Source organism: Ranitomeya variabilis, chromosome 5, assembly GCF_051348905.1.
Source record: "Ranitomeya variabilis isolate aRanVar5 chromosome 5, aRanVar5.hap1, whole genome shotgun sequence".
NCBI lineage: Eukaryota > Metazoa > Chordata > Amphibia > Anura > Dendrobatidae > Ranitomeya > Ranitomeya variabilis.
Genome location: NC_135236.1, coordinates 234,077,213 through 234,102,608, shown reverse-complemented (window position 1 = coordinate 234,102,608; position 25,396 = coordinate 234,077,213). Strand labels below are relative to the sequence as shown.

At 42.4% G+C, this 25,396-nt stretch overlaps 1 protein-coding gene across 5 annotated transcripts in view; it reads left to right on the top strand.

Annotated features, from left to right (window-relative positions):
* Window positions 1-25,396, top strand: part of APBA2 (amyloid beta precursor protein binding family A member 2) — a 706,148-nt gene that overhangs the window by 114,853 nt on the left and 565,899 nt on the right. For 2 of the 5 annotated variants that reach the window (XM_077263902.1, XM_077263905.1), the window contains exons 2-3: window positions 2,636-2,768; window positions 3,419-3,512. The exons of 1 other annotated variant lie outside the window; for it this stretch is intronic. The gene's annotated coding sequence lies outside the window, so the exon portion shown is untranslated. The remainder of the gene's footprint in view (window positions 1-2,635; window positions 2,769-3,418; window positions 3,513-25,396) is intronic. 2 more of the 5 variants (XM_077263901.1, XM_077263904.1) reach the window with 1 other exon arrangement.

The following is a 25,396-nucleotide window of genomic DNA, read 5'->3' as shown; positions in this document are numbered from 1 at the left end:
ACTGCGTGGGCTGTGCAATATACTACCTGGGCTGTGCTATATACTGTGTGTGCTGTGCAATATACTACGTGGTCTGTGCAATATACTGCTTGGGCTGTGCAATATACTGAGTGGACTGAGCTATATACTGCGTGGGCTGTGCAATATACTGCATGGGCTGTGCTTTATACTGCATGGGCTGTGCAATATACTGCTTGGGCTGTGCAATATACTGCATGGGCTGTGCAATATACTGCATGGGCTGTGCAATATACTATGTGGGCTGTGCAATATGCTGTGTGGGCTGTGCTATATACTGCGTGGGCTGTGCAATATACTACATGGGCTGTGCAATGTACTACGTGGGCTGTGCAATGTACTACGTGGGCTGTGCAATGTACTACGTGGGCTGTGCAATATACTGCATGGGCTGTGCAATATGCTACGTGGGCTGTGCAATATACTATGTGAGCTGTGCAATGTACAACATGGGCTGTGCAATGTACTACGTGACCTTTGCAATATACTGCTTGGACTGCTATATACTACGTGGGCTGTGCAATATACTATGTGGGCTGTGTTATACACTACGTGGCCTGTGTTATACACTATGTGGCCTGTGTTATACACTACATGGGCTGTGTTATGCACTACGTGGCCTGTGTTATACACTACGTGGGCTGTGTTATACACTACGTGAGCTGTGTTATATGCTATGTGGGCTGTTATAAACTACGTAGCTGTGTTATTTGCTATGTGGGCTGTTATACACTCTGTGGGCTGTGCTATATACTACGTGGCTGTGCTATATACTCTGTGGGCTGTGTTATATACTACGTGGCTGTGCCATATACTCCGTGGGCTGTGCTATATACTCTGTGGGCTGTGCTATATACTATGTGGCTGTGCTATATACTACTTGGCTGTACTATATACTACGTGGCTGTGCAATATACTTCGTGGCTGTGCTATTTACTACGTGGGCTGTTATATACTACATGGCTGGCCGCGAACAATCAGCGACAGGCGCAGTCCGGCCGCGAATTATTCTAAAATCTTCATAAATAAACTACATACATATTCTAGAATACCCGATGCGTTACAATCGGGCTACCATCTAGTTTTTTCATAAGCTCATACCAACCCTGGGACCGGAAGCTGCCGCGTGCACCGTACACAGGCGCTACTACGTGGCTGACCAATATACTACATACTACGTGGCTGGGCAATATACTACGTGGCTGGGCAATATACTACGTCACTGGGCAATATACTACGTTACTGGGCAATATACTACGTGGCTGGGCAATATGGCTGGGCAATATACTACGTCACTGGGCAATATACTACGTGGCTGGGCAATATACTACGTTACTGGGAAATATACTACGTTACTGGGCAATATACTACGCTACTGGGCAATATGCTACATGGCTGGGCAATATACGACATCACTGGGCAATATACTATGTGGCTGGGCAATATACTACGTGGCTGGGCAATATACTACGTGACTGGGCAATATACTACGTGGCTGGGCAATATACTACGTGGCTGGGCAATATACTACATGAGCTGTGAAATATATGTGGGCTGTGCAATGTACTACGTGGGCTGTGCGATATACTACATGGGCTGTGCAATATACTACGTGGGCTGTGCAATACACTACATGGACTGTGCAATATACTACGTGGACATGCATATTCTAGAATACCCGATGCGTTAGAATCGTTAGACGCCCCCTGAGGAAGGTTTCATTCCGAAACGTGCGTCGGGGCGAGCGGTGGACGGCGCGGTGGCTGGTGTACACATTACGGGTATGTTTTGAGACATTCTGTTTCCCTATATTTTGCTTTCTTTGTTTTATGTGCACTGCTATGTTGCCATTTCGATATGAGATTGTGGCTTTTTACTGGCTGGGTTATTTACCAGCATTACTATGGCCTTATCTAAATAGAATCCCCCCTTTATATACATGATTTACCACATGTGCTGTCCACTGCTCTCGTTGGGCATTTATCTGCTGTATTGCTGCATGTCTCCCCTATGTTCACCTTGAACCTGTTTGTTATCTTTTATTATAATAAACTATTTTTGATATATTGGACTAAAAAAACTGTTTTTGGTGCTCTTTTATGGTTTATATTGAATATTGCAGTTTGTCCTGTAATTATCCATATTAACATTGGGGTGATCTTTGGGCCTTGTTGTTGTGCCTTTTTTGCTGCTATCCATCCCCCGTTTGCGTATAATGTCATTACTTTTGCACTTAATATACTACGTGGGCTGTGCAATGTACTACGTGGGCTGTGCGATATACTACGTGGGCTGTGCAATATACTATGTGGGCTGTGCGGTATAGTACGTGGGCTGTGCAATGTACTACATGGGCTGTGCGATATACTACGTGGGCTGTGCAATATACTACGTGGATGGGCAATATACTACGTGGGCTGTGCAATATACTACGTGGCTGTGCAATATACTACGTGGACATGCATATTCTAGAATACCCGATGCGTTAGAATCGGGCCACCATGTAATTATAAAATAACCAATAAAGGCTAAGCAAACACCTGTGAACTGTTATTATTAGCCTGGGAACCTTGTGGGATATTGTCATGTTTCCCATTTTATTCTTAATTTTACACAGGATGTACGCAGCAGGTGCTGAATACAACTCCCATCAGTGCTTGGTCATGCTGAGCATATGGAGACCAGTCGACAATGATCAGAGCTCTCTTTAGCAGCCGGCGCTTGGGAACAGTGCTTTTTCACAGGTGCCGGTATGTGTCACGGATGTCATCCGTATGTCATCAGTGTGCACCATGCATTTTGTCTGTGGTGCTCGTAAAAGACATGTCTGCTGTTTTTTTACATGGACACGCAGTTCATGTGAAAAACCTGATGTGTGCACCACCATTGAATAAAATGGGTGTGTGTGTTTCCGTATTTGCAGTCCTTAAAAAACGGACCGCATACAAACACAAAAAAGGGACATGTGAAGAAGGCCTAAGGCAGAACACAGGTCATATTGCTTCCAAGTAGTGCAGCTTAGTGTATTGATAGAGTCACTTCCTTGGGTGCACTATGTACAGAACTGTTTTAAGAGCTAGCAGTAAGGGCAGTCAGACACTATTTTTGCATATATGGTGCATGCCATTATTGTTTTGGTCAGATTCGCATTGAATTTGTTAATTTATAGATTGTGAAAAGCCATAATCTGTGCATGTACTCTTGTTCTAACTTCCCATGCAGAGATAGAACTATGCCTAGTCAAAATGAATAGGTTGTAATCAAAGTGGCTAAATATATTCTGATAGCCACAGTAAAGCCAATGATTCCTTTGTATTAGTATAATGCAAAGTCTTGTATTTCACCACTGTAAGTAGATAATGTGCCATACTTAATCTGACAAATATTTTCTGTTCCGCAGTTATCAGATTTCTACTGACACTGGAAGAATGTACTGCAATCAGCTTATCACATCACTGTAGTGCCCAAGAGAATATTTTGGGTCCTTTACTCAGGTACAGTTTTTCCTTATTTTAATGTTTTCCTCAATCATTAGGGCAGGAGAAGAAATAATCAATCTTTCATAAACTCTGTTTGGTTGCTATGATTTATGTATTTGTTGTTCTACAAATAAGGTCTCATTCACACAACACTTTGGTGTCAGTATTCTATCAGTATTTTATCATCATCATTTAAGCCAAAACAAGAGTTTGTTCAAAAAACAGATGAAGTGCAAATCTTTCTACTATACATGTTTGGTTTTATTTTGACATGCAAATATATATATATATATACACTCACCGGCCACTTTATTAGGTACACCATGCTAGTAACGGGTTGGACCCCCTTTTGCCTTCAGAACTGCCTCAATTCTTCGTGGCATAGATTCAACAAGGTGCTGGAAGCATTCCTCAGAGATTTTGGTCCATATTGACATGATGGCATCACACAGTTGCCGCAGATTTGTCGGCTGCACATCCCAAAGATGCTCCATACAAGGCAGGATGGATCCATGCTTTCATGTTGTTTACGCCAAATTCTGACCCTACCATCCGAATGTCGCAGCAGAAATCGAGACTCATCAGACCAAGCAACGTTTTTCCAATCTTCTACTGTCCAATTTCGATGAGCTTGTACAAATTGTAGCCTCAGTTTCCTGTTCTTAGCTGAAAGGAGTGGTACCCGGTGTGGTCTTCTGCTGCTGTAGCCCATCTGCCTCAAAGTTCGACGCACTGTGCGTTCAGAGATGCTCTTAGGCCTACCTTGGTTGTAACGGGTGGCGATTTGAGTCACTGTTGCCTTTCTATCAGCTCGAACCAGTCTGCCCATTCTCCTCTGACCTCTGGCATCAACAAGGCATTTCCGCCCACAGAACTGCCGCTCACTGGATTTTTTTTCTTTTTCGGACCATTCTCTGTAAACCTTAGAGATGGTTGTGCGTGAAAATCCCAGTAGATCAGCAGTTTCTGAAATACTCAGACCAGCCCTTCTGGCACCAACAACCATGCCACGTTCAAAGGCACTCAAATCACCTTTCTTCCCCATACTGATGCTCGGTTTGAACTGCAGGAGATTGTCTTGACCATGTCTACATGCCTAAATGCACTGAGTTGCCGCCATGTGATTGGCTGATTAGAAATTAAGTGTTAACAAGAAGTTGGACAGGTGTACCTAATAAAGTGGCCAGTGAGTGTATATATACCACTAACTGTATTGTGAGTGAGGCCTAAAGCTTATTTCTACCTATCCTGAATTGTGCAGGCAGGGCTTAACTAGAGTGGGGCTGTCTTGCCGTGGGAGGTGGGCTTACACAATTTAAAAGTGATAACTCTATCAGTATACTCGGGACTACAGACAATGAGAAGGACTTGGGTATTCTGGTTACAAGAAAGCTGAGCAGTAGTGCTCAATGTCAAGCAGCAGCTGCAAAAGCAAACAAGAATTTAAGGTTGCATAAAAAGAGAGATAAAATCCCGAGATCACAACATATTGTTACCCCTTTATAAATCACTGGTGAGACCACATCTAGAATATGGAATCCAGTTTTGGGCTCCATATTTTAAAAAGGATATTCAGAAGTAAGAGTCAGTTTAAAGGTGGGCAACTAGATTATTACAAGAGATGGAAGGCCTCTCCTATGAGAAGAGGTTGGAAAATGTGGGCTTGTTTAGCTTAGAAGAAAAGACATCTCAGAGGAGATCTCATATGTATGTATGCATGTGTGGTCAAAGGATTGGCACATGACTTATTTTTTTCCAAAGACCGTACTAAGGACTACGGGACACTCATTACAGTTGGAAGAAAGGTGATTCTGGAGCTAAATAGGAAAGGGTTCTTTACAGTTACAGCAATCAGACAGGAATGCCGACCACAAGATGTAGTTAATGGCAGACACTGTAACTGCTTTTTTTTAAAAAAAGTACGCCTGCGCAGGAGCCGCGGCAGGAAGAAAAGAAGAGGATGACATCTTATGAAGATGGGAGGCACTGGACCCGGACCGCAACGCCCATCTGACCGGACTGCAGCGGGGACCGCCCCTGGGTGAGTATAATCTAACTTGTTTTTCTTATCTTTCAGGATACATCGGGGGCTTATCTTCATTACATTACATTACAGAATGCTGTAGATAAACCCCTGATGCCAGTGGCCTTAGTTTATAGGCCATTTTGGGGGTGACAGATTCCCTTTAAGACTGAACTGTACGATTCTAGTCTTAGTGAATCAGGCTTTTATTTTTAATGTTTTGCCCACCACTTGGATATAGTGAACATGATACTTAGTATCTAAGTAGTACTGTATTGTTTAGATAGTTATTTAGATAGTATAGTATCTAAATGTACTGGAATAACTCATGATCCGTATCAGTGGTAAGCTTCACCAAATGCACATACTCGTGTAGATACAAGTATTATATACTTACCCTACAGCAGCATGTCTCAGATAACAGAGAAGTCCTACCCGTAAGGCTATGTTCACACGTTGCAGATTTTAGTGTGGATCCGCAGCGTTTTTGACGCTGCCGATCTGCAGCAGTTTTCCATGCGTTTAACAGTAGCATATTAACCTATGGAAAACCAAATTCGCTGTGCACATGCTGTGGAAAAAAATGCACGGGAACGCAGCGTTGTTTTTTCTGCAGCATGTCAATGCGGATCTGCAGTGTTTCTGCACCCATAGACTTGCATTGAGTCGGGCACATCCGCAACGAAACCGCAACGCAACGAAACCGCAGATGTAAAAAAGATCTGGGGTTTAGCTGCGGGGGAAACGCTGCAGATCGGGAGGAGGGAAATGTGTGGGCGGAGTGTGGGCGGAGATTGTGCTTGTATGTGTGTGCGGGGTCTGTGGGTTGTCTGGGGGTCTGCCGGGGTGTCTGCGGGTTTGTCGGGGGTCTGTGCGGGGCTGTCGGGGGTCTATGTGGGGCTGTTGGGGGTCTGCTGGGGGTCTGTGCAGGGCTCCTGGGGGCCTGCCGGGGCTGTCGGAGGTCTGTGCGGGGCTGTCGGGGTTCTGCCGGGGCTGTCAGGGGTCTGTGTAGGGCTGTCGGGGGTCTGCCGGGGGTCTGTGCGGGTCTGACGGGGGTCTGCCGGGGCTGTCGGGGGTCTGTACGGGGCTGCTGGGGGTCTGCCGGAGCTGTCGGGGTCTGTGCAGGGCTGTTGGGGGTCTGCCGGGGCTGTCGGGGGTCTATGCGGGGCTGTCGGGGGTCTTCCGGGGCTGTAAGGGGCCTGTGCGGGGCTGCTGGGACTGTTGGGGGTCTGTTCGGGCCTGTTGGGGGTCTGCCGGGGCTGTCCGGGGGTCTACGGGGCTATGCGGGGGGTCTTTGGGTGTGTGTGTGTGTGCTTGCAGGCATCGTCCGATGGGGCTACAGGTCCCATTGGGCTATGCCTGCTACAGTGACAGTGATTGACGCATTTGCCAATGATGGGACAGTAGTAGTCCCATCATCAGGCTAATTTGTTGAATGTAAAAAAACAAAAAACACATACATACAATGTACAACATATAGCACATACAACATACAGTACATACAACATATAACAAGTATATACAACATATAACATACAGTACATACAACATATGACATACTGTACATACAACATACAACAGAACACACAATGTAAAACATACAACAGTACACACAACATACAACAGTACATACAACATATGACATACAGTACATACAACATACAACGGTACATACAACATATAACATACAACATACAGTACATACAACATATGACATACAGAACATACTACATACAACATATGACATATTGTACATACAACAGAACATACAACATATAACTACAGCACATACAACATACAATATACAACAGTACATACAACATATGACATACAGTACATACAACAGTACATACAACATATGACATACAGTACATACAACAGTACATACAACATATAACATACAGTACATACAACATATGACATACTGTACATACAACATACAACAGAACATGCAACATATAACATACAGCACATACAACATACAACAGTACATACAACATACAACAGTACATACAACATACAGTACATACATACAGTACATACAACACATACATATAGACATGCAGTACATATACACAACACATACAGTACATACCACATAGAATACATACTCACCATCACCTTGATCCCCAAAGCCATTGCTCACCTGTAAAAAATATTAAAATAATAAACTGTGTACTCCCTGTGTCCACAGATATCCAATTAATACGAGTGTCCTACGACGCTCGATCTCCTGTGGAGAGCAGCCACATCAGCTGATGCGACCACTCTCCAGGGGCTCCAGGATACAATGACGGAAGGTATCCTTCCGCACTGTATCCATCCGCCTCTGTGAGAAATAGTTCTTACTCTCGCTTGTGGCACTGCTGTGTGGGAAAATTACCACGCAGCTTTGCCATTAAGTGAGACCAATGAATTCAGGTAACCTCTTCAGTGATGCCCTGCAGGAGCCATTGTCTCCTGTCAGTGTGTCACTGGAGGCCCTATAGAGCAGTCACATCACCCGATGTCACTGTTCTGTTGGGGAGATCGTCATGGGACACTCGTTATTAATTGGAGTACGGCACAAAGGTAGTATACGGTTGGTTTATTATTTTAAATTTTTTGCAGGCGATCAAGTATGGTAAGTATGGTGAAATTAAGAATATTAAAATACTCTTTTCTGGCTGTGTCTTTTTTTTAACTCTTTCACTACTATAAGATTAGTAAAGGATAGGCGTCTTATTGATGCCGCTCCATTATTAACCGGGCTTAATGTCACCTTACAATAGCAAGGTGACATTAACCCCTTGTTACCCCATATCCCACCGCTACAGGGGAGTGGGAAGAGAGGGGCTAAGTGCCGGAATTGGCGCCATTTCTGGGGCTGCTGGGGGCTGGTATTTGTAGCCGGGGGGGCAAATATCCATAACCCTTCTCTAGAATATGAAAATCAGCACGCTGGCTGCGTAGCCTTTCTGGCTATAAAATATAGGGGGACCCCACATCATTTTTTTCGGGGGATCCTCCAATTTTAATAGCAAGTAAAGGCTACGCAGACAGCTGCGGGCTGATATTCATAGCCTGGGAAGGGGCCATGGGTATTACCCGCTTCCCAGGCTACAAATATTGGCCCCCGGCCGTTGGTTTTTGCCCTCTGGCGCGGAAAATTGCGCGGGAGCCCACGCCATTTTTCTTCCATTTTTTTTTTTTTTTTAATTAAACATGTTCATTTATCAGCATCGGCCTTGCTATTATATTTCTATGGATATAGCTATGGATAAATCTATAAATCTATAGATGGATATCTATGGATATATCTATAGATATATGTATAGATATAACTATGGATATATCTATCTATAGATATATTTATAGATAGATAGATATAGCTATAGATACACAGATATATCTATCCATATATCTATCTGACTACCTTCACTTATCAGTTTTTTGCCGTCAGGCACAATCCGGCGAGTTTTGAAAAAAACGGATCCGTTTTTTTCTCATAGAGTTGTATTAGCGCCGGATTGCACCTGATGGCAACAAGTTTCATCCGTTTTTTTGCCGGATCCATCAAAAAAGCTGTTTCCAGCGGACGGAGAAAACGTACAGAGGAACGTTTTTTATGTCCGGCGAAAAACGCCCAGTGACTGATCCGGCGAAAAACGTATGAAACTGAGATGTGAAATTATGAATCCGATCGCCGAATCCGGTTTTCATGCATTTTTCCATTCAAATTATGCACATTTTCCATTCTCTCTCAAATAAACGGATCAGTTGCATCAGTTTCTCACTATTTGCAACGGATCCGTTTTTTCAAAAATTCGCCGGATCCTGCCTGACCGAATAAAACTGATATGTGAAAGTAGCATAACTATCCATATATCTATCTACATCTATCCATAGATATATCTATCCATACATATATCTATAGATAGATACATAGATTTATCTATTGTGTGATGCAGTGACCCCTGCTACAGCTAGGTGGCGCTGCATGTGCTCCTCAGGATATGCATGGAGGCATATCTGTAGTTGTAATGGTTGAACTAGCCACACACACCTCCCACCTATGGGAGTGGCAACAAGTATATAATGTGACCATGTGGGTCACATGGAGAAAGATGGACCTGAGTGGTATGTGTGCCAGGTCCTGGAGGGTCTCTGTGTTTGGAGGTCCTGGGAGTAGGACTAGATCCCTGAAGAGCACATGGGGGAGGCCTTGGACCTGGGGGCCTGTGTGTTGGACGGTCCCAGATGGGGATGGACGTCCTGAATAGCACACAGAGAGGACGCGTGTGCAGAGTCCGTGATGGCACTGCGTTTGGGGAAGCTACAGCCCGTCTGAGGATCTGGACTGTCAGGTGGCCTGGTGAGCAAGGCATTGCCCGGGACGGTGATCCCAGTTTGGCAGATTCCCTGAGAGAGTACTGACAGGAGTCAGCGTATGGAGCAGGAGCTCCTAGAAGGTAACCCAGCGTATGGGGTGCTGTGCAGTCACCCATGGTAACTGGACAGAGTAAGGTCCAGAATGATTAGAGACTGCAACCGTATTGTCGTATGTTGGTGCCTGTTGTGCTCCATGGACATTAATGAACTGTATGGCGTGCGGTCACCCACGATAACTGGATACGGAGGTTCGGCGTGTTTAGTGACTGCGTTTCAAAGCCGTATACTCCATCACGTGTTTCTCAACGCAAGCAATGAATAGCCAGGTCTTTCACCGGGAAGGAACAACCACGGGAAGGGCAGCAAACAATAAAGGAAAACCACCTATGCCAAAACATGGTATCCATCCACAGACAGCTGTTTCGGGGTATTTGCCCCTCATCAGTGTGGAGTAGGAAACTGGCTATTAGGAGCAGTGCCTAGTGAAAAGACTATAAACATAAGGATGAATGACCTCGGGGAGATCAAAACATCCAACACCACGGAGACACCATCACGTGTTTCTCAACGCAGTGATCCAGAACACTGTCCCCATCCCTTAATTGGATGCTGCCCTTCCCGTGGTTGTTCCTTCCCGGTGAAAGACCTGGCTATTCATTGCTTGCGTTGACAAACACGTGTTGGTGTCTCCGCGGCTTTTCTACATGCATTTGCATATTTCCCTTAAGGGATGGGGGCAGTGTTCTGGATCACTGCGTTGAGAAACACGTGATGGTGTCTCCGCTGTGTTGGATGTTTTGATCTCCCCGAGGTCATTCATCCTTATGTTCAAAACTGTATACTATGATGTGAAGATTGATGTAAAGACTGTTTGCTTGTCCTTCATATTTCTGTGGCTTATGACTCCATAATAAATCACATGGACTGTTAAAGTGAAAACCCGTGCCTTACTACGTTAATCCCGTGCCAAGCGAGTGTCCCCCAAGACACTTTTAAGTGCAATCTTACAATTGATATATCTATAGATCTATCTATATGTAGATCTATCTATATATCTATCTCATTCCTTAGATAGATAGATAGATAGATAGATAGATAGATAGATAGATAGATAGATAGATAGAAGGAATGAGATAGATATATCTATTCATATATCTATCTATAGATATATCTGTGGATAGATGTAGATAGATATATGGATAGTTAAATAGATATATGGATAGATATAGCTATATATCTCATTCCTTCTACCTATCCCATTCCTTCCATCTATCTATGTATCTATCTATCTATCTATCTATCGATTAGATAGAAGGAATGAGATAGATAGATGATAGATATAATAAATAGATAGAAAGAATGAGATAGATGATTGATAGAATAGATAGATAAAAGGAATGAGATAGATAGATAGATAGATAATAGATAGACAGATAAGATATCTATTCTATCTCATTCCTTCTATCTATAGATCTATCTGTCTATCTGTGTGTAATGGAGTGTGGGTTGGACAAATGTAAAAGAGGAGGTTGGACAAGAAATTACATCACAAATTTTTTTTTGTTCAATAATACATCTTTATTTAGCTTTCAAAAACGCATACAAAAAACGCATCAAAAACGCTCAAAAAACGCATCAAAAATGCACCTGCGTTTTCTGCCAAGAGATGCAGATTCAGTGCGGAAAAATCCGCAGGCAAATCTGCAACGTGTGCACATACCCTAAAGCTAGACTCAGTACTTTCAAACAATAGAAACATAATATCTATTGACTAGTTCTGAAGAAAATTACTCACACATTGTCAGGATTACAATACATTTACGACAGCCTTGGCACAAGTCCTACTGGCATTGTTGTTGTCCAATTGCTGCCAAAAACAATGTGGCTCATAATGACATTTGCAGGGTAATCTTATCAGAGCTTTTAGCTTAGCGTGAAATCTGCTGGGACGGACTTTTTGTCTGAAGCCAAGGATTGTACTGTGCCCTGACTCCTGCCCCGGCCACATCTAGTCTGTGCCTAATTTCTCATGGGTATTTGTGGTTTCCACCGCAAACTAAAGTCTTTGAAATCCATCAGCATTCTGATTTAAAGGAAAGTAGATCCAAATTAAAAGGACATAACATTTTTTTTCACTGTCATTCACTGTTATTGCATATGTTTGACATTTTAATATAGATATATATATATATATATATATATATATATATATATACATACACTCACCGGCCACTTTATTAGGTACACCATGCTAGTAACGGGTTGGACCCCCTTTTGCCTTCAGAACTGCCTCAATTCTTCGTGGCATAGATTCAACAAGGTGCTGGAAGCATTCCTCAGAGATTTTGGTCCATATTGACATGATGGCATCACACAGTTGCCGCAGATTTGTCGGCTGCACATCCCAAAGATGCTCCATACAAGGCAGGATGGATCCATGCTTTCATGTTGTTTACGCCAAATTCTGACCCTACCATCCGAATGTCGCAGCAGAAATCGAGACTCATCAGACCAAGCAACGTTTTTCCAATCTTCTACTGTCCAATTTCGATGAGCTTGTACAAATTGTAGCCTCAGTTTCCTGTTCTTAGCTGAAAGGAGTGGTACCCGGTGTGGTCTTCTGCTGCTGTAGCCCATCTGCCTCAAAGTTCGACGCACTGTGCGTTCAGAGATGCTCTTAGGCCTACCTTGGTTGTAACAGGTGGCGATTTGAGTCACTGTTGCCTTTCTATCAGCTCGAACCAGTCTGCCCATTCTCCTCTGACCTCTGGCATCAACAAGGCATTTCCGCCCACAGAACTGCCGCTCACTGGATTTTTTTTCTTTTTCGGACCATTCTCTGTAAACCCTAGAGATGGTTGTGCGTGAAAATCCCAGTAGAGCAGCAGTTTCTGAAATACTCAGACCAGCCCTTCTGGCACCAACAACCATGCCACGTTCAAAGGCACTCAAATCACCTTTCTTCCCCATACTGATGCTCGGTTTGAACTGCAGGAGATTGTCTTGACCATGTCTACATGCCTAAATGCACTGAGTTGCCGCCATGTGATTGGCTGATTAGAAATTAAGTGTTAACAAGAAGTTGGACAGGTGTACCTAATAAAGTGGCCGGTGAGTGTATATATCCCTTCACCTCTGAGCTGTATAATAGCTGATGATCTATTCAATTGTTACAGTGAATAGGACTGAAATCATGCATTAAGATCTATTGTAAGAAGAATAAGTCAATCTGCTTCATGTACATGATGAGTGCGTTACTTAATTTGGTACATTTTTAATAAAATAACATACGCATTCACCGTCAATCATTCCATAAAATACCCTCATTGGCCACTGATTCGTTTTTCTAGCAATGCTGTACAAGCTGCCCATTTGATCATGACTATTGATGCCTCCTTTTTGGCTATTGTAGAAGGCATTTTTTTTTCTTCTTTCCCGGTTTCTTCGTCTTTCTCTTCTTTGCGATGCATGGTTGACAGAAACACAACTCTCTTGTTCTTCTTTGGCGCAATGGACAGCAATGTAAAGTCGTTTGCATGACCAAATGCATACTGAACTGTTCCTTGATCGGCTTTAGCCAGAAAGCTTGGAGGGATACAAGCTTTGTTCTTCTTCAATGTGCCAACCAAAGTCAAACTGCTTCACTTTTGACCCAGCTCAAATTATCTTCCAAATTACCTTCATTATCAGTATGGACATCACTAGCAGCATCAGACCTGCCAATATTTCATCAGGAGTCATCACAGTTAGTCTAGCCATTGTTTATTTACAAATATATTACAAAAAAACTGTGAATAAACAGAAAATATTTAAAAATAATTTTAAGACAATAAAGGTACAATGTGGTCAGAAGAGTCCCAAACACAGAAAATGGAAAATAACATTGAAACAAAATTGAAAAACAAATTCAAAATATCATCAACATAAGCAGAAATATGTTACTTGAAAATACATAGAAGGTCAATGTCTGAGACTGACCAGTTTTAGAAATATTTAAATTTATTCAGCGCTGGGGTCTATATGACCCCATGGTTCCACAGCAGGATTAAAAAGACTCCCGAAAATCGCTAATGGAAAAAAAATGTTGAAAAGACTCTCAAGAAATGATCCAAATGATGCATATAAAGGTTCTTTAGGTGTACATAGCTACAGAGAAAAGGAATGATCCCAGAAACGTCTTTTGCTTCAAAAAGACATTTCTGACTGCCAGAAAAAAGACTGACTGTGAACGTATCCTTATGGTGTCAGACATTATAGCTAGGCTTTCATCCACCTGGTATAAGCATTTGTGTGCTATCCTAGTCCTATAGCTAAATTTCATGACAAAGACAGAGTGACTCGCTGGAGCCCGCCTTGGCATATGGACATCATTGCTGATTTCTAAACTGGATACATAAGCCACTGCATACATGGCGAAAAGCAAGATAGCGAATCAGAAGAACTATACTACATTTCCAATTGGAGGTAATTGCTAATATTATTTTTATTATTACATCTGCTACATACTGGGATAGGATCTTGGAATTTGGCATACCACCTTAAGGCTTGTCTTAAGATTTTCAAGGTATAACATATAAAATTAGGTAAAGTAAAACTTTTATTCTGCTGCTTTTTTGCTCTCTTTCCCGCCCCTACTAGAGAGCTTTGCTTACATTGCTTTTGTAATATCCTCAAGTTTAAACATTATCCGTCATCAGAATTTTTGTTAGAAAATTCAGTTATATACATTTTTTAAATATTATTTTGCCGTAATTCCTTTTGATACACAGTACTATACTTAAATGTATAAAAAGTCTGAGTTTATCACAGCAATACAATGAGAGCGATTATAAATAGCCATTTCCATCAGCTTTAAACTTCTGAATCATCGATCCGCCTTCTTTATTTTTCTGTTTTGGGCTCAATGCTGGTCCCATTTGAGTGTGTGACGAACATTGTTCCTTTGTATAATATAGTGTCAAAATACATCTGACAGAATAAAAAGGAAAATAATTTATGTTCATTACAAGAGTAATAACGTTTAGGGAAATAGTTTGCAAGCTGCACCAGCTTTCATTTCTATATCTTCACATTTTTCTTATTATGAGCTTGTTTTGTGTGCTGTCTTGGCGGCTCGTCAATTCTCTTTAGTCCTAGCGAGGGAGCTCAATATCAATGCGCATTGAAAGGAATATAGCACAGTGAGCATTGAGTGCATACTGAGCATGCCCAGAATTGACAATCGGGACATGCTGAGCAGAGCAGGGACTAGACCAGCCCCTGAATCGGATGTCACTGATGACGCCCCATTTTAGGGTTCTGACAATAGCCGGGTCAGTGTCCGCTGCGCCAGCCCCCTGATGACTTGTTTAAGAATCCCCAGGGTTAAGAATCGCCAGGGCATGATGGGATACTCAAACAAAATGTCACAGGTAGTATACACAGTTTTTTTGTTGGCTTCCTTAAATTTTCTACTTAATGGGGTTTTACAGTGGAATACTGAAAAAACACCAGTTGGGTTGTTGGGCAGATGTGTTAGAAAATACAACTTTTCCTTACATAGTGATTCATATTTTGAAATATTATACCTATGATATTGACTATGATCGTTATTTTAATATCGTGTTTTAGACGAAGTTAGATTCAAAGAGGATATTTATTAAATGTAGACATTGCTATTGTTTTATTTTATTTGTATTTATTTGACAAATTATATAATAGTTATAGTTTACTGAATGAGATTCTAGCAAGCATTGAACAAGACTCTCTCGTCTTGACTTGTCTTTAAAAATAACCTTCCGTGTAGCTTCGTGAAACACTAGAGCTGCTAGCAAGTCACTTTTTGCTGGAGTGGTGCTTTAAAGAAGCACTCCCATTAAAGTTTTAATCCCTTAAATATATTGTTGTCATGATATCATATAATACTGTACTTACAATTGCTCATTTTGCCCTTCTACCCAGTTATTTTTTCTGTTTTCCATTATGTCACAGGGATATTGCGACAGAGAGGGGACAAAAAATTGTGCATCTGGTTGCATGAACTCATGCTCTTATTAGAACTGCTTCAGCATCCTATTAAACAGTGCTGGTTTGCTTGCTGTCATGTCAAAGATTAGTCAGTTCAGGTGATCTTCTGGAACTCTCCATCTTGAATTGTCTCAGCTGTTCTGTGTTGGCCAGTCCTGTTGTGAATTAGACTTTTTGGCTCCCTCTTATGGTCACTAGTGATATGACTCTGGGATTGTCTTTCTTCAGTTGGGCACTCACCTGGGTCGTTAGTCCAGGGGTGTCGCTATATAAACTTCCTGGATCCTTAGTCCAGTGCCTGGCATCGTTGTTATCAGATCCTTCTGTTGCTCCTGTCTGCTGGTCCTGGCTCTTGCAAAATTAAGCTAAGTCTTGCTTCTTTGTTTTTTGAGTTACTTGCTTTGCTTCTATTTTTGTCCAGCTTGTACTAAATGTGATTTCTGACTTTGCTGGAAGCTCTAGGGGGCTGGTGTTCTCCCCCCGGGCCGTTAGACGGTTCGGGGGTTCTTGAATATCCAGCGTGGATATTTTAATAGGGTTTTTGCTGACCATATAAGTCATCTTACTATATTCTGCTATTAGCTAGTGGGCCTCTCTTTGCTAAATACCTAGCTCATTCTTATGTTTGTCTTTTCCTCTTACCTCACCGTTATTATTTGTTGGGGGCTTGTATCCAACTTTTGGGGTCTTTTCTCTGGAGGCAAGAAAGGTCTTTCTTTTCCCTTCTAGGGTTAGTTAGTTCTCCGGCTGGCGCGAGACGTCTAGAACCAACGTAGGCACGTTCCCCGGCTACTTCTATTTGTGGTGCTAGGATTAGATATATGGTCAGCCCAGTTACCACTGCCCTATGAGCTGGTTTTTTTGTGTTTGCAGACTTGGTATTTATTCCTGAGACCCTCTGCCATTGGGGTCATAACACAGTCCCCTCTGATATGTATGTGCTCACCACTGGTAATTTTGAGTTGCCAGTGTTAGTTCTACTGCGTGGTTTAGTGATGAAGGAGAATGTTCAGTGTTTGGAGTTGGCGGTTGGAGAGTTTTTCTAGAGATTTCTGTATGGTGTTGGTTTGCGTGTTTTTCCTTATTTTCTCACATTTGGTTTCCCTTTGCTATACCTCCTCTGTTTCCCACTCTGTTGTTTTGTGAGTGTATTTGTATGATTATAGCTTTCTTTTATCCCTGTTTGTTATCCCAGTCTGTTTAGTGTTTTTCTATAAATTTCAGCCCCTTCACCGCACTGGGTGGGGGAGGGACCAGAAAAAGGTAAGTTAGGTACAAGAACCCAACATCTCCACCTTCAGGAGCAATCCGGGGGACAGGCATAGACTTTTGCGCCTTTATTTCAAGGGATCGGGTGGGTGCCCGCAGTCTCTTGTCACTACGTGACACATTAGATCTATGATATCACGTAATTGAAAACTGGGTGAATCCTTCTAATCTCTTAATAGAAACAGGAGGTCAGTTTTCTCAAGTCATGAATCACTGCAAAAGTCTGACAGGTGGGAGGAGGGAACAGCTAGGTCAGGAGTTGAAGAGGGGAATGAGTCTTAGAAAGAAGAAACTTCCTTTTTCTATATAGAACAGAAAAAAAAGAATGATTAGTTGGGTAAAAAGGCAAAATGAGCAATTGTAGGTATACAGAACTATATAATATGATAATTACAATTTATTAAAGGGAACCTGTCACCCCCCCAGGTGGTTTTAACTAAAAGAGTCAACTTGTGCAGCACTAATGCTGCAGTTTTCCAAGGTGGCTCTTTTAGTTCAAGTCCCTTCCACCGCTGAAAGAATCGTTTTTATAATTTGTCCCTCATACCTCTAGTTTGTCAGGGGGACAGGTGTTTCCCCCCTGACACAGACGCCTCACAGCCATCAGTCATTTCCTCCTTTCTTCTGGGCGTCGCCTCCTCAGCGTTCAGTTCTTTACCCGACGCCTGCGCTGTAACCTTTTTTCTTGGGCATGCGCAGTTAGCGCTGCCCGTCCACTGACATCACATGATGTCTTCCTTCTTGTGCCTGCGTGGACGCGCGGCCTGAGATCCTGCCCCTCAGTCTCTTCTGATTTATTCACACTGCGGGACTGGGAATCTTGGGCATGCGCAGTACTTCTCTGCGTCTCTCCCTCATCTCCCTCCTCCTCTTTCCTACTGTGCAGTGTCATAGGAATCTGACGATATCTGACGAAGTACTGCACATGCCCAAGATTCCCAGCCCCGCAGTGTGAATAAATCAGAAGAGACTGTGGGGCGGGATCTCGGGCCGCGCATCCACGCAGGCGCAAGAAGGAAGACATCATGTGATGTCAATGGACTGTCAGCCCTAACCGCATGCCCAAGAAAAAAGATTACAGCGCAGGCGCCGGGAACATAACTGAATGCTGAGGAGGCGGCGCCCAGAAGAAAAGAGGAAATGACTGATGGCTGTGAGGCGTCTGTGTCAGGGGGGAAAGACCGGCCCCCCTGACAAACTAGAGGTATGAGGGACAAATTATAAAAATGATTCTTTCAGCGGTGGAAGGGACCCGAACTAAAAGAGCCACCTTGGCAGAATGCAGCATTAGTGCTGTACAAGGTGGCTCTTTTAGTTAAAAGCGCCAGGGGGGGTGACAGGTTCCCTTTAAGAGGATAAAAACATTGATAGGAGTGCTTCTTTAAAGGGATGAGAATTTGTAAGATTTCATCTTGTTTGTAAATCCATTTGTAAATTGCTTCCCAAAATTCATATCTGGGTATTTCCATCCATATGGCAAATTTGATGATCATTTCCACTATTCAGCAAGTCTCTAGTGCCTTCAGTAACCCTCCAACGCCCTTTGTATGACACCGTTTTCACATTGAGTGACAAGGGATTCAGGACATTAAAATTTCCTTTACTCCTTTATTACAGTTTGGTTCTCTACTGAGTACAATTATTGAAAATTATTCCTAATGCATAGTGAAGTGTTTCTATATTCTTGATTTCTGTAAGACCAGCTGAGGAAATACTGAATTAATGAGAACCCATTAAACATTGTACGGCTTGTCAACCTGTATGTAACTTCTAATTGTTCTTCCAGTGGTGGAACTAAATAAGTTAATAGGAGTCTGCCCGTTCACGTTTTTAAATTAATTTCTGGACCTTTTCAGGCTTTGCATTATTTAATATTTTAATTGACTAATCAATCTTTTCAGCACAATATCTAGTAAGTGGAGGTACTGATAAGAGCGATGCAGAGAAACTATTAATGCCGCTTCTCTATTGTTCTGCACTGTGTGATCTGGAAAGTAATCGTAACTCTAAATAACTGACTAAAAGGATTTGCTTCTTTCATTGGCAAACACAAAACTAAATATTTGACTGACACTTGTATGGGTGAGTGTACCTTTTTTAACTCTTAATAGGTCTGAAATTCTGTGTTTTGAATGATTTCACCTTTATTAGGTTTATCTGATACAGACCTCCAAATATTGAAAATGTGTTCAGCTCAGACTTAAAAAATGAATCAGTCTTCATTAAGTTCAATGGCTCCCCCTAGTGATGCCTAGAGGTAGTCAGAATTGTTTAATTTAGTTCTATGAATCAGTATGGGCATTATAAAACTCATTATAGGCATTATAAAATTCATCAGCTCAGATTTTTGGGTCTGTTTATATGAGGCCTCCACATTTTCACATTTGCCTAAGTAGGTATTCTTGATGATATACTACTTTTAAGTTTTATCAGTGTCAGAGAAGCCTATTCTAGCTGTGAGAAATTCCTTCAAAGGGAATCTGCCATTAAAAAATATCCCAATGTTGAAAACATGTTTTTATATTAAAGGGAATCTGTCAGCAAGTTTTTGATACCTCATCTGAAAGGAGAATAATGTAGGCAAAGAGAAGATGAATCACTTCGATTACTGGGTGCAGCAGTTCCGATAGAGTTTTTAGATGTAGAATGCAGCAGAGCTGAGAAAGCTGCCCCCGCCCACACCAGGCTCTCTGAGTACATTGTCTATTGACAGTGAGCTGATTATCAGAGGAAGGGGTGTGGTTGGACTAGCAGTTGTGTGCACAACAATCATGGCAATGATAATATCGTAGTGGATAAACCTTCAATAGAAAGTAAACAACATCTCACAGCTTGATAAATGGATTAACCCTGCTTCATGCTGTCCTCACATTACATAGCAAGAACCTGCCAACAGTTTCCTTTTAATGATAGTTTTTAATGCATTACCTACTGGCAGTAGAGATCACTTTTTCTCAGACATCCCATTATCATAATATATCTCATATATACAATATATAAAACACAGGGTCCCTGCTCATCTCCTCCATTTCCCTGCACAATGATCTCTGCACAGGTCAGAGAGCATGCCTAGAAAACTCTCCTAAACAAATCAATGAGAATCCCCAGTTTATAGCTTCCTTCCACATGGATGCCGTACAGCATATCATTACTCCTAAAGGAAGTTAAGGCAAGATGATTACCCTCATAATCATTTATATAAAATAGATTTGAAAAAAATAACAATCATTAAAATAAAAGGAAAATATGTATCAGTATCTGGTTTCAGTTAGCAAAAAATGCAGGTGATACATTCTCCTTAACTTTAGGCTTTGGTTAGCTTCCTTAAGCAAAAAATAAATTTTTGGTTTACTTATATTTTTCTGAAAATGTTCTAAGGAGATTTTTGATAGCCTGGAAGAGCAAGTGTGATCGTAAAATTTCAATTGGTTCTCAGCTGTTGCTCATTGATAATCCCAAAAGACCTAAACGTTTTGGGTTTGTAAGCGGTTTTGTCATGCTTACTATTTTCATTGTTTTATGTTATAAAGATGCCATGTTTCAGTGTATCAGTAGCGTCTATTGTGAGCAGCAGACAGAGGATTTGAATATGACTTAGTTTTGGTACCACTGGGACCTATCGTGCATATCTACAATATGTGAATTGTCTAGAATAAGAACTCTTTTAATGATTCATTCTCTTATGGTGGGATTGTGGATGTTTAATTAGTGAATTTAGACACTGTATTTAGCTGTTTTTGTTCCAGGGAACTGATTTTCAGCTCCCTGTCACTCAGGAGGATTGTGTTGGCTCTATGTGGCAGAGCGCTGTGCTGTGTGAGCTACCATTGTTTGGTATATTCTGCAGCTAAATAGTAATGTAAGGGGTAAAGGATGCACATTGGGTATTTTTTTTACTATTTTTGATGTAATTTTCTGAAAAACCTTAGAAAACACTGTTACAAATATGTCACTGATGCCTCACCCTGATGCCACGTCTGTTTTTTGTGCCCACATGTGTTCCATTTTTTAAGGGCTACAAATACAGACATACACACACCAATTGTATTCAGTGGTGGTGCGCACATGTCAGGTTTTTTACACAAACCGTGTGTTAGGCGTCAGGATTATCCCACTGCATAAGATAGATCCCAAGCATTATCTGTTCCTGCGGTCTCAAATTCCGGTCCGGCCGAGGTAGGTGCTGCTCAGCACAGACGTCGGTCCCAGCGTCTTGCTCAGGCTCATGATATTCTTGTGGTTACTGCTGGCTCTCCAGCCAAGTCTATGGCAATATGCGAGAGGTAGGTGCAGCCTGACGCTTGGGAGTCTAAGTCCAAGGTTCACCCGACTGAGCATGTCTGTGATGTGGCTTCTGCTCATTGGTGGTTGGAGGTTTGCTGCTCTGGTGAGGTGGCAGTCCCGGATTGGTCCATGAGCGATGTCTCTCCCGACTGGGCGTGAGTGTTTGAGGTGGAGCCTTGTGTATAAAAGGCCCAAAGCGGTGCACGAGGGCGCGCTAGTATCACTTTTGTGTGGTGTTTGTGAGTGGATACTCTACCACTCTGTTTGCTCGTGTCGCTCCTTACACTGAGAGTTCTTACGTTGGCAGTTAGGGTTAGGACTGGGTAGCTACTCCTTGGCTTAGCATCTGTTTTGTACATGTGTGTGGTTAGCACAGTTGAGTTACAGGGCAAGTCCAACCCTCAGGCTACACCTCTCAGGGAAAGCATCAGGGCTTTGCACCTAGCGTCACATGAGTTCTTCCTTTTGGCTCAGCATCTGCTTCATTCTTGTGTGTGATTGACACAGTTTAGTTGAAGAGCGAGCGAAATCCACGTGCTTCCATCCCTGTGACATTTAACAGGGTAAAGTACTCAGCTGACTGAGTGCAGTACTTCTCAGTGAAATAACTGAGCTTGGTACTTTGAGTTCTGTTCATACTGTGTGGAGTTAACGCAGTCTGATTTAGGTTAATGCTCGCAACTTAATTCCACCATTGTTCTCTAGCAGCAGTTATACATCTCTGCATGGTTGACCCCAGGTTGCCATTGCATTTCTCTATTTAATTTTATACAGTGCAGTCCGCCAACCCTAACACCGTGTGTCCATGTGAAAAATGACAGACAAAATGAGTGCCACACACGAACGGACAAAACGAGCGCCACACACGTGCATCCTGATGACACATGGATTATATCCTTGTGTCATCAGTGTGACAGATACCAGTGCCTGGGAACAAGTGGTACAGTTTGCTCTGTTCCCAGGCAATGGCTGCTGAAGGTAGCTCATCATTGTCGTTTGGTCTCCCCGAGATCCGCCAACCAGGCGACAATGATGGGAGTTGTATTCAGCATCTGCTGTGTTCCCTCCTGTGTGAAATAAAGAAATAAAAAAAATGGCTTGGGCTCCTGCTCAAATTTCAGAGCCAGCCGAGAGACAGCCCACTGCTGGGGGCTGATGTTAGCAATCTGAGATAAGTAGCAATATCCTAAAAGGTCTCCAGAGTATTAATAACAGCTCACAGCTGTTTGCTTAGCCTTTCCTGGAGAATTTAACCCACTTGCAACTTCCACAGGGCAGAGAGGAGCAAGGCTATGTGCCAGATTTTGCGCATCTTATGGATGCACCATCCATAGGACCTTCCTCAGTGTACCAACTGCTTGATAGGTTCTAGTATGGAATTTTGTTACAGGACTCAAAGAGTCCCTTGCGGACATGTCTGGTAGGTGCGGTGCCGTTGTGACTGGCCTGGTAACATCGGTATCCACTGTGAATGGAACTCCATTTTGCGTCCCTTCAGGAATGAGTGAAGATATTAAGTCTACTGTATATGAAAAAGGAAAGTATTTACCAAAGATTTGACCAAGTAATAGTGTTATCTGTGAGTAATATGATTTGACCCTAAGGCCAATGTTCAGTAATGATGTGCCGTTTTGGGTGCTTTTAGAGCGCATTGGTTTCCAGTACCTGGAGAGATATATAGAATTGGCTCAAGAGCCTCAATTGGATGTCAAGCTTTTTTTATTAAGACTGCAGTAGACTGACAAAAATGAGTTTATGTTTTCCTTTTAAAGTAGTTTGATACTAGGGCGGACATACCACAAATGCTGTGCAAGAGCACTTGGGTAACTATGGGGTCACTGCCACTTTTCCAATGCAATTAATTCAAGATCCCTTTAATTGTAGTAATCACTCAACATGTGCTAAGAATAAGTTGCCTCTGAAAGCCACAATTTCAGACTTAAAGGGAACCTATCACCCCGTTTTTTTCGGTATGAGATAAAAATACTGTTAAATATGGCCTGAGCTGTGCATTACAATAGTGTAGTTTGTGGACGCCGATTCCCCACCTATGCTGCCGAAATACGTTACCAAAGTAGTCATTTTCGCCTGTCAATCAGGCTGGTCAGGTCGGATGGGCGTGGCTTCTTCCCCCAGATATTGCGTAGTTTTCCGTTGGTGGCGTAGTGGTGTGCGCATGTCCAACGTCCCCAATCCTGCACGGGGGGGTGAAAATAGCAGCGATGTCCGTTATTCCATTGGTGGTCGGTGGGCGCGGCCATCTTCCTTTGGCCGCGCGTGCGCAGAAGCGGCGCTCTGCTGGCCGCGGCTTCAGGAAAATGGCCGCCGCGATCTCCATCTGCGCACGCGCGGCATCCCGCGGCCATTTTCCTGAAGCCGCGGCCAGCAGAGCGCCGCTTCTGCGCACGCGCGGCCAAAGGAAGATGGCCGCGCCCACCGACCACCAATGGAATAACGGACATCGCTGCTATTTTCACCCCCCCGTGCAGGATTGGGGACCTTGGACATGCGCACACCACTACGCCACCAACGGAAAACTACGCAATATCTGGGGGAAGAAGCCATGCCCATCCGACCTGACCAGCCTGATTGACAGGCGAAAATGACTACTTTGGTAACGTATTTCGGCAGCATAGGTGGGGAATCGGGGTCCACAAACTACACTATTGTAATGCACAGCTCAGGCCCTATTTAACAGTATTTTTATCTCATACCGAAAAAAACGGGGTGATAGGTTCCCTTTAACGAAACAAACCAGAGCACATACTAATATACTTTCTATTATTATTATTATTTATTGTTATAGCGCCATTTAGTTCATGGCGCCTTACATGTAAGGAGGGGTATACATAATAAAAACAAGTACAATAATCTTAAACATTACAAGTCATAACTGGTACAGGAGGAGTGAGGACCCTGCCCGCGAAGGCTCACAATCTACAAGGGATGGGTGAGAATACAGTAGGTGGGGATAGAGCTGGTCATTCTATGGATATTTATTCGAAAACATACAGTAGATATTCTGTCTAAGATATGTAAATCTTAATTTTGGTACAAAACATTCAGTGCTTGAGAAGGAGGAGTTCTCAAAAAAAGTCACAACTGATCTGGATGCTGAATTTGATTTTGCGTGCATTCGACCTTTGCATGCTGACTTATGGCTTGAAATTGAAGCCAGGGAATATCTACAATGGATGTAACTCCACAAGGTTGATTATGTGGGTGGTTACATTATTGAAATGAAGTTTTTACATGCCTAAGCTGGAATGTCAATGAAGCAGTGAAGATATGGGACTGAGTTCCGGTTGTTTTATTGTGTCATTTCCTCCTTATAAGTATTCTCATTGTTTCAGGCTTTTATCAAACAGGTCCATGCTGTATTGCCCAACCAGAAGCTACGCTATGTTTGCCCCATCCCAAGGTTAAAAAAAAAAACATATATTCACAATTCATAGATATTTAGACATATAGATATAATTCTGTTATGGAGAAAATCAGTTTTTATATAGTTTTGTAATGCAATTATAATTCAGTAGTTCCTTTTATAAGGCTGTCGAGTCCATTTTCTCAATAGATGACTATATACACTGCCTGCATGATAACAATTTAGTAATGCTTGGCTTCCTTTCACAACAATTTGTCTACTTTATTTTCCACGTCTTTCCATCTAGTGTCAAAAATGCTACTAATATTCCTAAAATTCTGCCTGACAGCCCTTGGTAGACTTTTGCCCATAAATTAAAGATGTGACTTATGAGAGATGAACCATTGAAGTGACTGGGGAGAAAACAGATAGATGAAAGGTATATAACCGCCTATGGGGACCTGATTGAAGCATGGTATGTCAAATCTAATCTAAAGGAAGAAGCAGTTTCTAGACTTTGTCGTACACTGAGACACCTGACCAGTTCTTCATTAGAGAAGAACTTTGCAGTAACATTAAGAT